Source organism: Cupressus sempervirens, chromosome 2 (genome assembly GCF_028749045.1).
Source record: "Cupressus sempervirens isolate cs-2001-9-10 chromosome 2, ASM2874904v1, whole genome shotgun sequence".
NCBI lineage: Eukaryota > Viridiplantae > Streptophyta > Pinopsida > Cupressales > Cupressaceae > Cupressus > Cupressus sempervirens.
The window spans coordinates 43740030-43755204 of record NC_143119.1 but is presented as its reverse complement, the minus strand read 5'-3'; the positions used below and the strand labels follow the sequence as shown (position 1 = coordinate 43755204).

The 15175-nt window shown below is 34.9% G+C and overlaps 1 pseudogene; it reads right to left on the bottom strand.

Annotated features, from left to right (window-relative positions):
* The window catches only part of LOC149570982 (poly [ADP-ribose] polymerase 2-like), a 91114-nt pseudogene extending 76205 nt beyond the window's left edge, over positions 1-14909 (bottom strand).
* Between the last annotated feature and the right edge of the window lie 266 nt (positions 14910-15175).

The window sequence follows — 15175 nt, the reverse complement described above, 5'->3', positions numbered from 1 at the left end:
AGCAAATAGGAAAGGAATAGGGATGAAGAGAACTGAATGTTGAATTAGGGTTTGAACTTTTTTCATAAGAATACAGTATGTAAGCTCTTGGGTTTGTATTCTAAGCCCAATTTTTCTATATTAGATAGGAAAGGTATCAAGTACTCTAAAACTCTAATCTCATATAGATACATTAAGGATAAATTAAGTATTGACTGTTTCGACCCACTAGGGGTTTTCTTGCTAGTAGCATCAGACGTATTAAGAGAATGCTTAAATGTAGTTAAAGGTAACAGAACTTGGTGTTTATATATATATGGAATGGTGGGTTTTGTCGTATATGCAAATGCTTTTATGGATAATTTCCTGAAACTTCCTTTTGTTTGGTCAAATATTTTTTTGGGACATGCGGTATTAATTTTGAAGCCTAGAATTTTTAATGTCTGGTATGATGAAGTAGGATTTATGCTTATTCAAGAGTTAGAAGGTTTGTAGCTAGAGGAAGATACATTGAAGTATGGTATTCAGATTTGAATACAAAGTTGAATCCTTATAGCATTGAATGGGGTATGTTTGCTTCAAGTCTTGTATTTTGCTTCTGTAGTTCTATTCTAGGATCTAGACTATAGATTGGTATGTATCCTCACAAAGGCAATATAGATGTCTGTCATTATTTGATATTTCTTTGGCAAATGGATAATTGTCACTGTCTCGGCTATGGTTATGTTTATATTTTTGCTCATTTGCGTTGACCATCATAAGTCTATTTAATGTTCATGTTTAACTTGAAATTTATTCAAAAGTATTAAATCAGATATTTGACCCAAGATCTATTAAAGAATGGATCTCATTTGTCTGGTAAAGGATTTGTAAGCTTTGACAATACTCTTTTAAGAATGTTTACGAGGAATCCTTTCAAAGCATTACAAAGATGGACATTTTCTTGATGACTGGTTCATTACTTTATGATTTCAGGCTGGCCTTTTATTGTAGCTTCTAGAGTCATTACCAAGTTGTAGGATCCCTGAATTCTGAGTGGGATTCTGACATCATTTTTACTATCTTGGATGACTGGTAGTTTTGTGAGGTGGTTTCTTTGGTTAGAATCTCTGTAATTTTAAATGGAAGGTGTAGTAAGGAGCGGTTTGAAGGGTTAGCTGGATCATTTCCATCTAGTTCATTTGTTTTAACATATCTCTGTCCTGTCTGGGTTTGATTATGTAAGTTCTTATCTATGGTAATGGTTTAAAGACATAGAGGAAGGTTATGTTGGAAGAATAATTATGTGCTTAATTTAGGTGGTATAGGAGATTATGGTTATATTGGAATCATCTATGGGTATGACATCGAAATTCTATGTTACTTATTTTCTAACATAGGTTTTATTTAGCCAAAATTTTGGTCTGTATTTTGTCTTTGATAGGTGGAATATGGCTAGAATAGTTTGTTTTTTCTCAAATAGCATTCCAAAATCTGACAGAATTCTAGTCCCACTGTAATTACTGGCTGTGTCAATTTGAGATCCGATTCAGCAATTATTTGTTAGGAATATATTTAGAACTTTTTTTTGTATTCTAACTTCCTGTGGTGTTTAGCTAGTTGGATAGATTATTTTGGTAGAGATGTAATGTTGCAGGGTGCAGTCAAGGTTGATCCACTTGAAGATAGAAGTAACTCTATGGAAATTGGATGTAACAAATTCGGTCCTCTTTTATGTAGCAGCAACTTTATGGAGAATGGATGAAATAAATTGTCAAAGGTGTATCCATACATTGATCTTAATGTAATTATAATAAAATAGTATGTAGGTCACTGGGGTATGCCCCTTTCATGAGATGTAATAATATAGGACTTCGATCCCGGGCTAGACTGGAGGTTTTCTTCTGCGTTCCTTCCTACCAGTGCCCGTTTGAACGGAGAAAGTTGTTGTTACTTTTTGCTATTAATAAAATTTATCATGGCCTTGGCTGTTTACCGATCAACAAAAAAAAAAAAGGATTAAATTGCAAAATTTTGCATTAAATTAGAAAAAATTGCCTTGAAGATTTTAAAAACATTAAAAATGATTGGTAAATTAAAATTGAAAAATCGATGTTAGCTTGCCAAATTCGATTTTAAATGATATTTTAATTACCTAAAACATTATTAAATGAAAAGTTTTAACATCTCCAAGGCTTTCTTAATTTTATTTTGCAATTTTTGGTTCTAACCGGCAATTAAATGTGCAAATTTCACTATAGGCAAAATTATTTTTGGCTTGGCATTTAAATTTGGACCACCAATAATGATCTAATTTAATATTTTGTGTCCTCTAGGGCTAGTCGGCCAGGTTGAGGGAGTAAAGGAAGTGTGGTATAAGAGGGCTCCCCCTCTTTCATTTCTCATTCCATCTCAGCTTTCATGTGTTTGGTGATTTTCCCTTGGAAGAGTAGCTCTCTCACTAGGCAATTTTTCTCTTGGAGGACAATTTCAGACTTGGCAAATTTTTTTTTCCTTGGAGCAAATTTGTCATTGTTTGGCATCAATTTCCTACTTGCATAAAGGGCTGCAATTTCTGCCCTAGGCAGCTTGTGGTAGATCTAAAACTTCTTCATGTGTGTGGCAATTTTTCAAGGACTGATTTTCTTGCAAAGGGCTGGGATTTTTTTTGCACCAGATCTGAGTGATTTTACTTGGAGGAGGAAACACATGATCAAAAGTCTAATTTTTGGCAAAGTGTGGGCAGTTTGAATAAGATCAAAATTCTAATTTTTTGCAAGGAGGTTTGATTTCCTAAAGTTTGATCTGAACTTCAAAGAAGGCCCAGCTATTGGTAAAGGTAAAATTCAATTCATTTTAGACCTAAAGATTGGTCTAAACCGGATTTTACTCCTTGTTCTTGCTTGGTTTCATTTCCCTTATATTCTTCTTGCATTCATCATCCACCACTTCATCATCCCATCTATAGGTTGTAGTTTGGAGAGATAAGTGTACATTCCATGATAGGACACTGGGCAAAGCAAAAATAAGCTAGACCACCCTAGGAATGAAGTTGGGAGATATAAGTGTAGTCCATCCTAAGGTAACGAAGTGGCAAAAATAAGTTAGAATCCATTGATAGATAGAAGGTAGGAGATCGATAAAGGTAGTCCATATCACATAGAATAAAGGGGTAGAAATAAGTGTTTAGGATGGTAGATGTTAGTGCGAGCAAAAACCCTTAGGGAACGAATACCAAAAGAGACAAGGAAGACATGATACTTAATACCACCTTCTTCTCGAAAGTGAGGTGAATAAGTGATACCAATATCGGCACAATAAACATGATACAACTAAAGGACAAATTAAAGGAAGGATAATCCCCCATGGCAAAGAAGATTTACAAAAGTGGAATTGTACATGTGGCATCCTTCCCTCCTACCTTGCCTTGTCCAAAATTGGTCATGGAATGTGCATCCAAGTTTGATTTGGTTAGTAAATCCATCATTTTTTATGAAGGGAAGAGAGTGTTGGCCAACATCGGCAGACAAGTGATTGAAGAAGCATTTAACATCCCTCAGTACAAAAGTATGACAACAGTAATGATGGATCAGGTAGCCAAGTCATTTTAGGATAACCAAGAGGCTTATTTCATTCATCTAAAGCAAGATTGGCTACACGAGGGCAAGAAAGGAGTTACCACATCATCAAGGCTCACCATGTCAGATTTCATATCAGAATATGGTGATCTCATTGTGCTTCTCAACTGGATCATGGGCCTAGCTCAAGGTATGCAATTCAAAAATTGGATGTACTTCTTTATTGATGAAATTAAAAAAAGAAAAAGAATATTTTATTGGGCTAGGATCATAAGAAAGAATCTAGAATTGCAACTTAGGACCATGCAAAATCAAAAGAAATTCTATATGGGGGTCCTATCTGTTATATCTGATTGTGAGATTATATGAAAATCTTGGGATTAAGGCCTTAGGAGTAATTGGTGATGGGCCGAAGCAATGTGTGGTGCATGAATGCTATCCACAGCTTCATTTGCAAAACAACAAAGACTATAAAATGTTTTGTGATGCCTTTTCCATGAAGATAGTAAGGATATTACAAAGGATACCTGCTAAGAGGCTCTCATTAGAAGCAAAAGCAAAGATTAAGAAATATCGGAGTTGGTTCATCCATTTTTCACAATTCACATACATTAGAGTAGTAGGAAGCACAATTTGTTCCATGAGACTTCCAAGGTACCCACCCGAAAAAGTAGTTTTGATGGAATTGGCTAGACAACTTGAGCATTATGACAGAATAATGAAACTTAAGGGTGAGACAGGGATTACCTTCTCATTCAAAATTAGCAATGATAGTTGCCCCAATCTTGTCACCTTTGTAGTTGCGGAGAAGGAATTGGAATGGTATCATCTAGGATAGTACAAACCAAGGCAAGAATTTGATCCTAACGGTCTTATCAAGGTATCTCACGGACATGCATTTAAACATGTTCCTAATATAAAATATTTTCGAGCTAATGCCCAGGATGACTTTCATGTGAGAAAGTGATGGGGACAGGACCCAGCAACAGAATAGACACAATAGAAAGGGGGAATTATATTAACTGAGAAAATAAGCTAGTACAAATAGTGCAGAGAAAATAAACTTCAAAACATGCCCTATGGGCTTACAATAGCAAAAATCTGGAGAATATTTCTCCTTTTAGCACCTCCTCTCAAGCTCCAATCCGAACTGCCTTTTACAATGCCAAAAATCTCCTTAAATAGACCCCGGAGGATTAAGGACTAGAAGTACATTCTAGAAAGTGCTAGTAGGCATCCACCGACAAAATAGAAGGTTCCAGAAGCTGCGTTAGAAGTCGGTGCAAATCTAGAAGAATCCAGAAACAGTAGCCGAACTTCTGGGAGGCATAACTTTTGAACCGTAGCTCTGATTGACGAACCGTTTACATTTTTGGAAAGCTCTCGAAGCGCTCTATAGTTCTATGGAAAAGCTTTACTCGTCCCCCATTTTTTGTCCCTTTTTGAGGTCATTTAATGCCCCAAACCTGACTTTGAAGTATTCTTAGGAGGTCTCCAAAACCCAAAAAATTGCAATAACTTTCAAACCGTGGGGCCTTTTGACCTGATTCTTTTTCTAGAATGCTCTGAATCTCAATTACATTCATCTGGCCAAGTCGCACCTTCTAGGTCACCAAAATGATGGTCAAATTGCATGCTCCTATTTTTTTGGAATTTTCACATGCACTGATAGTTGAACTATGAGAGTTGGAACCTTTATTTGAGCCAAATGGGTATCCAAAAATGTAAAGACATAAAACAGAAACTAAGTCTAAGTACATTTTTTTGGGTGACACAGGATTGCCCTTATACCTCTGGATGCTCCTGCATCAGAAAGATAGCTTTCTCAAGATTGTCAGTGAACATGATGAAATATATTAGATGGAGAGGCCTTGATATTCCCGATCAACTGGAGGATGATGGAAATGTGCTAAGAGAAGAATATGATATAGTGGAGGGAATGAAGTTAAATCTAGTGGATTGGAACAATCATCAAGATCCTTCCTTGGAGGTAGTTACAAGGATAGTTGATCTACACACCGAGTCATGGTACAATGGAAAGTTAAGAAAATTACAAAGTCAGAGAATACACCTTACTTATGAGAAGATAAAGCCAAAGGGAGGTCCAGCGGAGTGAGTCGGACAGAAGGGTGAAGTAGCCGACAGCAAAAAATAGTTTGAAGCAAGAAGAGAGCCTTGGAGGTTAAGAAAAGTAAGGAACAACAGGAACCTCCAACAAAGAGACAAAATGCAACACCGTCAAGGGAAAGCATAATTGAGGCTAGAGGCCAAGAAGATAACACAAGTGAAAAAGGGGCCATGGTAGAGGTGAGCTCTGATTCAGAATCAAGTGGTTATAGTGACAGCACCAAGTACTCTCCTCTCTTAGAGAACGAACGTGGGGATGACATGGCAGTTACTAGTGGAGAAGAAGATGGACCGATTGATATTGAGGAAATAAGTTAGGCACCCGAGGCCATTGGTGATGCTTTTCTAGTTGAACCAAATCCAAATTTAGGGAGATGCACTGCACCACTATGGTTAAGGCAAATACTTATGCCAATAGGCGAGGTAGTAAATGCCTGAACCATTGAGGACATCCAAGGATTAATGGAAAAGGGTGATAGCGAGAACTAAAAAAAAATGACAAAAACAATGGCAAAGGTGATGAGGAGCAACAATGATGGTCACCGAAAGGTTCAAATTGCTATACCAATGATTAGCAAGGCATTGGATGAGATTGCAACTCAGGAATATCGAATAGTAGAGCATAACTTGAGAAGAAACAAAAATGACATGGAATGTGAGGAGATCCAGGAGGGCATAGTTTCAATTAGAGAAAGTATGAGAAAGGCAAATGAAAGGATCATAACGTTGGAAGCTGAGAACAAATATTGGAGAGATTGCTAGCCTATCCAACAGTTGCACCAGGCAGCCCTTTCTTAAGACAATGGGAGCAACATAGAAGAGATATCGGCTCGGCTGCATGAACTCAAGGATTGGATCCATGATATAATCCAAGACAGGAAAAATTTATTGCCTTCTTTTATCTCAACATTCAAGTCATTAGTGGCTACAAGAGATAAATTTAGATTGTTTGAAGAGGAGCGGAAGGATATCCTTCCAGTCAAGTATTTAGCTATTCCAAGTTACAGGCATTCATTGAGCTACCAGAGAAATATTTGGAAAGAGCCAAGTTGGTTAATGAAGGAGTTTTGAGTACAATAAAGTCTTGGTTTGTTGCCTTGACTACTAGATTGAGAATATTTGAGGAAATATAGAATGCGATTGCACAACATAGCCCAAGCGTGGACACTTCCATTTCAACCATGATGAGCGATGTTGGGGCGGCACTTGATTTTGAAGATATCAAAGAGGAGAGAATCAATGAGACAGAGTTGGGATAAAGGTTGGATGAGTTGAGGAAGGTTGCCATCAAAAAGAAACATTTGGGCACCCTTGCCTCCCTCAATGCCTTTATCAAATATGCAAGAGAGGATGAGGAGGACCATGAGAAGACACTACAAGCAACAAGCAGCATGATGAATTCAGCTAAGCTCAAGATGAAACATACACCTTGTCCTCCCATGAAGGAAGTCAACAAAAGGCTAGCCAAGTTCATTGCCTTGGCTAAAAAGATGAAAGAAAAGGGTAGATTTATATTAGAAGACCATTTGATGTATGCCCAAGTGGCAATTTCTCTTTCTTCTTGGATAGGACAAGTGTCTTATTCTGATTGGCAACCATTTTGGTGCCTTCTCATTGGTTGCCATTTTCCCTTTTTTCATTGGTCCCTTGATGAGGTGGCATCTTCTCATTGGCTGATGGGGTGGCAACCCTAATTAGAGTCTCTAGGATCCAATCTGGATTATTGATTTTGCCTCTTTATCTCTACCATCGATTGTAAATTTTGGCCTCTACATAAGGCCATTTGCTCTCATTTGTAAAGGGTCGGAGAAAATTGTTTCTAAGATAATGCCAAAATTTCTTTTCTTTATCATTGGTGTGACTTGCATCATGATTAAGAAGTTTTGGTGTTGTTGCATGGTTTCTACTTTCAATAGTTAGAACTAGATTTCATTTCAAAGTTGTTAAAGTTTCATTTCAAGAAATTGCCAAGTAAGATTAAGAGTAGATGAATAGTTGCATTGTAGTATTAGTGGATGTTTGATAGGCATCTATAAGTAGGCCACTAGCATCCTAGCAATTTTTTAGGAAGCCTTGTGTGGTTAACTGGTCCTTTTCGCTTGAATCAATGCATCTATGGAGGTAGAGCCACTGGTTAACTTTCATTAGATTCAATCCCCATCCATTTGCTAATCTTTCCATTCATAGGAGTGGAAGTAGAATAGAAAAAGGTTTAGTGATTGGACCTTTGAAGAAGGAAGTAAAGAAAAACATCATTGGTATACACACCTCCCATTACCATCACCGTCTCCATCAACATCATTTGGAACTCATATCAAACCATCATCATCACCACCATCTCATCAAAAGTCCAAGCTATCCATAAAGAAATAGCATAAGGCCGCCTACGTGATTACCAACAAATCACATTGATATACTTTGTTAGTATCCACAAGTGTGAGGAACATTGGAGTTTTTTCTTATGTCTTCATCAGTATTATCTTTTCAAGAGAGGAATTGAGGACTCGATATTCCATATCCAGTGTTCAATTGCTATATGTTAAGTAGTGGTACAAAACTAACATCAACATCAACCTCAAAGTTTAATCCAATCCTTGCAAAAGTTTGTCGAATACTTTCAAAGTCTGTCCAAATTATATCAAATAAATTTGGCACAACTCTTTCCATTTTTATCATGAATATACAAATTTGCAACAAGAACCAAGCTGAATTTGGCCGAAAATGGATTTTTTTACATTTTTAAAAATTTGTGGGGTCTATTTTAGTCAATCCAACCATCCAACCCTAAAAAAGACCACTTAAAAGGCCAAAAAGGTAAAACATATGTTATTTGGAGTAGAACATTAATATATATGGTGGTGTGTTTTGCTATGTTGCTTTACTATTAGCATAGTGGTATATGCACTTATTTGCTACTGCATGTATATACATCTATATCATAAACATATACATATACATACACAAAAAATGCATATGCATATATATATATATATAAACTTTTTTTGTATGAACAAACCCTAAACAAAATTGAACCCATCTCAAAAAAATTGAACAAATTTAGAACTTGAATCTCAAACCCACATCCAAGCTCAAATCCAAACAGACAACTTAGATCTGAAGTAATTGATAAATTATAGTTTTGTTTTTCTCTTTGTTTTCTAACTTCTCAATATTTTATTTTCCAAATGCTAGTGGCAACATCAGGGTGGAAATACCCCTCCCCTGTCCATCTCAAAATATTTTCCCTCATAAGCTAATGCCAACCTTGTAGCTTATCCCATTGTGCACACAATTGGAGCTTATGTGTGGCTATCCACACAAAGAACAAAAACAAGTAACCCAAAATGTCTTAATGACCTTGTATTTGTGCAATATAATCTTCGGTTGTGCATAAGAAAGGCCCAAGGAGCAGTAGCAAGTCTAATCGATTTGGACGATATAAACCCTTACAATGAGAGTAGCCACCATTGTTTACAGAGAATGACATCACCAATTTGGAGAGGTGGGTTATGGAGGAGGGCGGTGGATTTGGTTTCACATGGGATGACATTGAGGAAAATGAGGAGGATGAGTCATCACCAGTTCTAGGAGGAGCTAAATCCAAGATGGAGAACAAACTGCATACATCACCAGAGATATCGAGTGAGGAGGAATAGTCACGCCCATAGTAAGATTCTAGGACTAGACCCTCTCCATTATTTGTTACTAGAGTTGGGAAGAGGAAGATATAACTATAATGATGTATTTACTTTTAATTATATAGAAACTATTTACTACTTTGTTTCCACGCCTCTTGTTGTCAGCATTCCTCATTAGAATGTGATTTGTACCCACTTTGCATTAATATATCTAAACTCAACTTATTTCTTTTATTTCTCATTAATTTATAGTTACTAATTCATTGGATGCATCTTATGATTAAATTTTGCAAAGAAAATGTATTTCTAATCAAATTTACGCAATTTCTTTTAGATCCAAAGTTTTTTACCAAGCTTTTCGCAAAAATTGGTCAAGTTTTTCCCGATTGTTTTCAAGCATTGGTGAGTTCTTGCCTTTTGTGAGTTTTCCAACTATATAAAAATTGTCTCAAACATCAAAACCGTGGTCTCTCAATATAAATATCCAAATCAATACATCTCAAATATGTATCCAAAAGTCTCAAAGATCAAAATATATCAATCTACAAGTAGAACCTACGAAACTAAGCCTCATTCTAGCTATCAAATATCCAAAGTCTTAGAATCATGTTTCGCTATCTCCCTCTCTCAGAAATGGATCCTCCAATGAATGTTTAAATTTTAAATTTAGTGGCCTTAAAAGTATATATATATATACATGTTATATTATATATTTAAGTTTAAACATTATTTCTTGACTCCTTTTTGTTTCAATAGTTAAATATTTGAAAACTACCATATTAAATTTATAATTATAATATTTTTTATTTAATAATAAAAACTTAAGATATGTTTAAAATAATTAATAGTCAAAAACTTAAATTAAATATGAGATTATTAGATAAGTAGGAGATAATTTCCATAGCAAGTCAAATTGTGATATTGCTATTGATTTAACTGTGTGATTTTTTAGTCAAACTCATGAGAGATGGATTCATGTTGAATCACTACTCATGAAATATGGGTCAATGAGTTTGACTCAAAAATCTAACAGTTAAATCTTGATAGCAATATCACAATGAGATTATTGGTCTTACTCAAATTCATCATCAATTGTTGTAAATCGCAGAAAGAAGCGAGGCCATCAAGGACTCTTTGTGAGCCTTACAAAGAGGCCATTAGGACCACATCATCTAGGAAGAGCAAGATAGAAATAAAAACCTGGTATAAGAAACAATCATCCCAAGGGAGGGAGTTCACCTGAAGGAACTGCTCTAGCCCATCAATGTAGAATCCAAACAAAGTAGGAGACAAAGGGCAGCCCTACTTCACCCCAACTATACTATGAATGAAATCTAACATCCCCTGAGAGATCTTGATGCAACCAACCACTATCTTTTAAAGTCTTATGATGGCAATCAAGAGAGTCTCTGAAATTACAAATGTCGCGCAGCAATATAATCAATACTAAGAATGAATCAATATATATTCTTTGCATGTGTACAGGAGATATAGCCAATTTACTTTTACAAGTAAAAGAAAAATGAGATCGAAAGATCACTGACCCATGCACAATACATTACCCTTAGGTATTGGAACTCCCTAGAATACAATAACAAATCAAATGCAACAAACAAAAAACCTAGTGAGACCATGAAATGGGCAGCTTTACAATATATATTCCAATAATTAATCATGTCCTCAGCATATCTCTACCAAAGGTCATTTTGTATTTGCTACTTATTTGAAGAGATTATGAATAGATTAAAATCAAGCCTGTCTTCTTCTTTACATAGATATGTCATCTTAGCACTCTATATATCTTGCATTACAGTCTCATATTTTCTGAGCTAATTTTGGACAAATCAGCACTTACAAGAACACACAATGAATATTCAGGAACACTACTAACCATCGGCTAAGTCTGTCTGACCACAATTGAGATTTTTGTGCCACTCGTCCACAAAAAAATCCAACCATTACTATGTTTCCATAGATAACAATGCTTAAAATAGGGGCACATCAATCCTTCATTTATATATGGAAGTATGTGATGGTTGAAACTTTAATGCTGCCCTTCCTGATTTAGAGTTCTGAGGTCTATACTCAGTTAAAAATAATTCAATTTTGCAGTAGCAATAATGACAAGTCTCTGTCTAAGTTCTTTACTACTCCATTACAGATAGCAAAAACACTTCAAAGATCATATAAATATCCAACATGCAACTCTTACCTAACCAACAGAAATTTGATGTCATCATCAAAACAAAAATCCTTGAAACAATAATCATACGTAAAAAATAGCTAATAAGAACATTATAGAGATTTAAAACTTGTTTTTTAACTAAATTCATTAATTCAGCTTTTGAAAATTTGCCCTTACCTTTCACATCTTGTGAAGTGCTTGAATCATCTGTTGTGGTTATAAATGGCATTGTGTCCATATCTTTACCAAGTCTTCCAACAAGAACCTTTTTAGTTCTAGAAGTTGATAATCCATGCATAGAAAGCTCCTGCCGAAGCTCGTCAACAGTCATCTCATTGATATCTCTGTTTTCTTTGTGCTTGGAAGAATCTAGTTCATCTTTGTTGCATTCCAATTTTTGCCCTAATTTCTCTTTAGTTAAAAAGAGCCATTGAACCAGAATAAATTTTCATGTTCATGTGAAGTTAGTTGTTGTTCCATCATGGTAGTTATAGTCATTGTGTTCATGTGAGATGAATATAGTTTATAGCCATTGTGTTCATATGAAATGAATATAGTTTATAGCCGTTGTGTTCATGTGAAATGAATATAGTTTATAGTCATTGTGTTCATATGAAATGAATATAGTTTATAGTTGTTATGCTCATATGAAATGAATATAGTTTTTAACCGTTGTTCAATCAGTTATTATTTATGATGAAATTCCTAACGATATTATTTAAGCAAATTATGAATTATGAAATTGATGTTTTTTGGCGAGAATGATTGTTTTGAAGGTTGCAGGATAAAGACTCGAGAAGGAGGGGAAGCATTACGAAATGAGGCCAGCCAGAATGGGATTATCATGTGACCTAGTTATCAGGAATATTAGGTTTGATCAAAAAGATGCCATGGCAAGGTTGTTAAGCTTGAAAATTAAAGTTCAAAGTGGAAAGTTACATGAGCTAAAATAATACAAAATTATTAATTTAAATAAAAAGAATTCTTACCTTTATTTATTAAATAAGTAATATCATTTAATATTATATCATTATTTTGATTAGAATCACAATTAAATTATTGCAAAGTGGCACTATTATATTGGGATCTATAATACAATAATGTCACTTTGAATATATCTAACTATAATCTAACCAAAATAATAATATAACATTAAATTATATTAATAAAAAATTTCACCATTTATCCCAACGTTTCATATTTCCAATCGATGGGAATCTCAATCATTTTTCAATCTTGTAACGGCAGGAGATGAAAGGTCGACCAATATCTTTTATATACTGCCTTTGTCATTTTCAAAGGACAGTAAAAAATGTTCCCGCTTGTTCGTGCTCTCACCATGGTCTCAGCTATTGTCTATCAATAATCTGAGTTGGTGATAAATGAAAGTCTCTCTCTCTGCCATTTAGATCCCTCAATACTCCTGCCAAACATTCACCACCTGCAACCTCATTTTGATTAACCACGAAATCATTTATCTGAGCAGACATGAAGCCAATCTTACACATTTTCTGAGAGTTGAGATTCAGCTTACGTTGAAGACTTCACAAGTAGGGCGCTCAGTAAACTGAAGACAAGTAATGGTGTATTAAAAATGTTATTATTTTCCTTTGCTCATGATTTTCTATCTTTTTATGTCTTCTTTCCTTTTGAGTCAGGCTGAAATAGAGTGAAGGAGTTATGTGTAAAGATGGAGTCATAATATTACACTTGTGCTCATCATAATTGTAGAAAAACAAATAGAATTTGTAAATATTTGTTTAACAATGATAGTATTAAGCCTTCTGATCTCATTTTTGTTTGATATTACCACTTCAATCAACAATACTTTGAATATAGAACTATACCATTATCATCCCGTGTCATGAATCTGTAGAATTGTGTCATGAACTGTTCTGCCTCAATCAACCAAAATCAGTAATAATGATCAACTTTGAAAACCAAGGAAAGTCTGAGAATGCAAAATCATAAACTTATGAATAAGATATAATGAGTTTAGGCACCGAGGAATCACAGATCTAAAGATCTATTGATGGTGTGAGGTGTAGATGAACCTGACACAAGAAAAACAAGAAAGATATCAATAATTAATTTTAATCAAAATAATTTTATTAGCTCGTGTAAATCCACTTTGATAATTAATTGTCAAGCTGAGCGGTGGAGATCGGGTTATAAAAACCCACCTCTGGAATCCCTGGCCAGGGCGATAAAAGGGCATTCATGCCACAACAAAATGATCACGTTGTTGTCCTGATACTTCAGCTATTCAATCGAATAGCTGTTGGGACCTCAACCCACCTGAGTACTCCAATGACTGGATCAATGAACGTCGCAAGCCTGACCTCAGGGTAGGGAGGGCCATTCTATTTAATTAGAACTTGTGGGGATAAGTAAAAAGGTCCGCGGTTGGGAAGTTAAGCCTATGTTAATGCGTCTCCCCTCACCAAAGTCAGAGCTTAATCAATTAATTGAAAGAGTCTCTCAAGAAAATCAGTACGTATCTTTGTTTATTTAAGTTTCTTTATATATGTATATAACTGAAAGATTCTTTCCATGTATTTAGATGTAACATAAATTGATTAGATGGAGTTTTTCTTACAATAATTTAGATTAGGGTTAAAATTCAGTATTCTCAAATATTAGAATAAATTTGATATTTAGTAATTAAAATGGATTCAAAACTTTAGATTTACTTCAATATTAGTTTAGATATATCTCATCTAATAATTAGAAGATTAAATTCAGCTGATTTGTACTTGTAGAATAACCTGATGTTACAATCTTAATCTTTCAATGTGGAAGTCAATTTTTTTCTAGTTATCCCCTGTAATCTCTTGTTGTCAGCACCTTCGGTTGTCTTGCCCCCAACATCTTCAAGTTTATGTTTTTTAGGAATAGCTCCATCTTTGTTCTCTTTATCTAGGGAGCAAATACTTGAGTCCCTTTTAGCTGTAGCCCTTGTACCAACTTTGTTATATATATCTTCGTATTGTTTGTATGGGTCTGTGTCATTTGCTTTTGTAACAATAGCAATATTAATATTGGAACTGGACATGTTGTCATCCTTTAAGTCATTTTGAATAGCTTCATTAAGTTCGATTACCTGCAAATTGATTAGGTGATTTTTAATGTCAAAATAAATTCTGTCTAAATGTGTCTTCACTTTCTAGAGTTTTTGATCCAAGTCTAGATTAATCTGTATAATATATTGTGAAAAACAAAATGACCTATAGTTTGGGTGACTATATCTTACAACCAACTAGATAGATGACCTAATAACTGCATCAGATCCACCTACTTGTAATTACAGTTGATGAAAATACTTACCAAATCAGGCTTATATCCGGAAGTATCAAGACCACATTTAGCCAGCTCATGACGAAGGTCTTGCACTTTAAGCTGTTGCGTCAACATATGGTCCATCTAGAAAAGAATTAAAAAGGAGTATGAGAAACAGTCTACGGGCATTCACTTCCTCCAAATACATACGCAGAGATTCTACAATTGGAATATCAACATAGACATTGTCCATAGCGGCTAAATTTAAAAAGTTAACAAATATGTTATGATATGAACAAAATGGAAGAAATGCTCCAATTGTCTTTCTAAAACCAATGAAATCATAAACTCTTTATAGTTGTATGTAAATGTAAAGTTTTGCAGATGAAATATGACACAAGAAAGGTAAG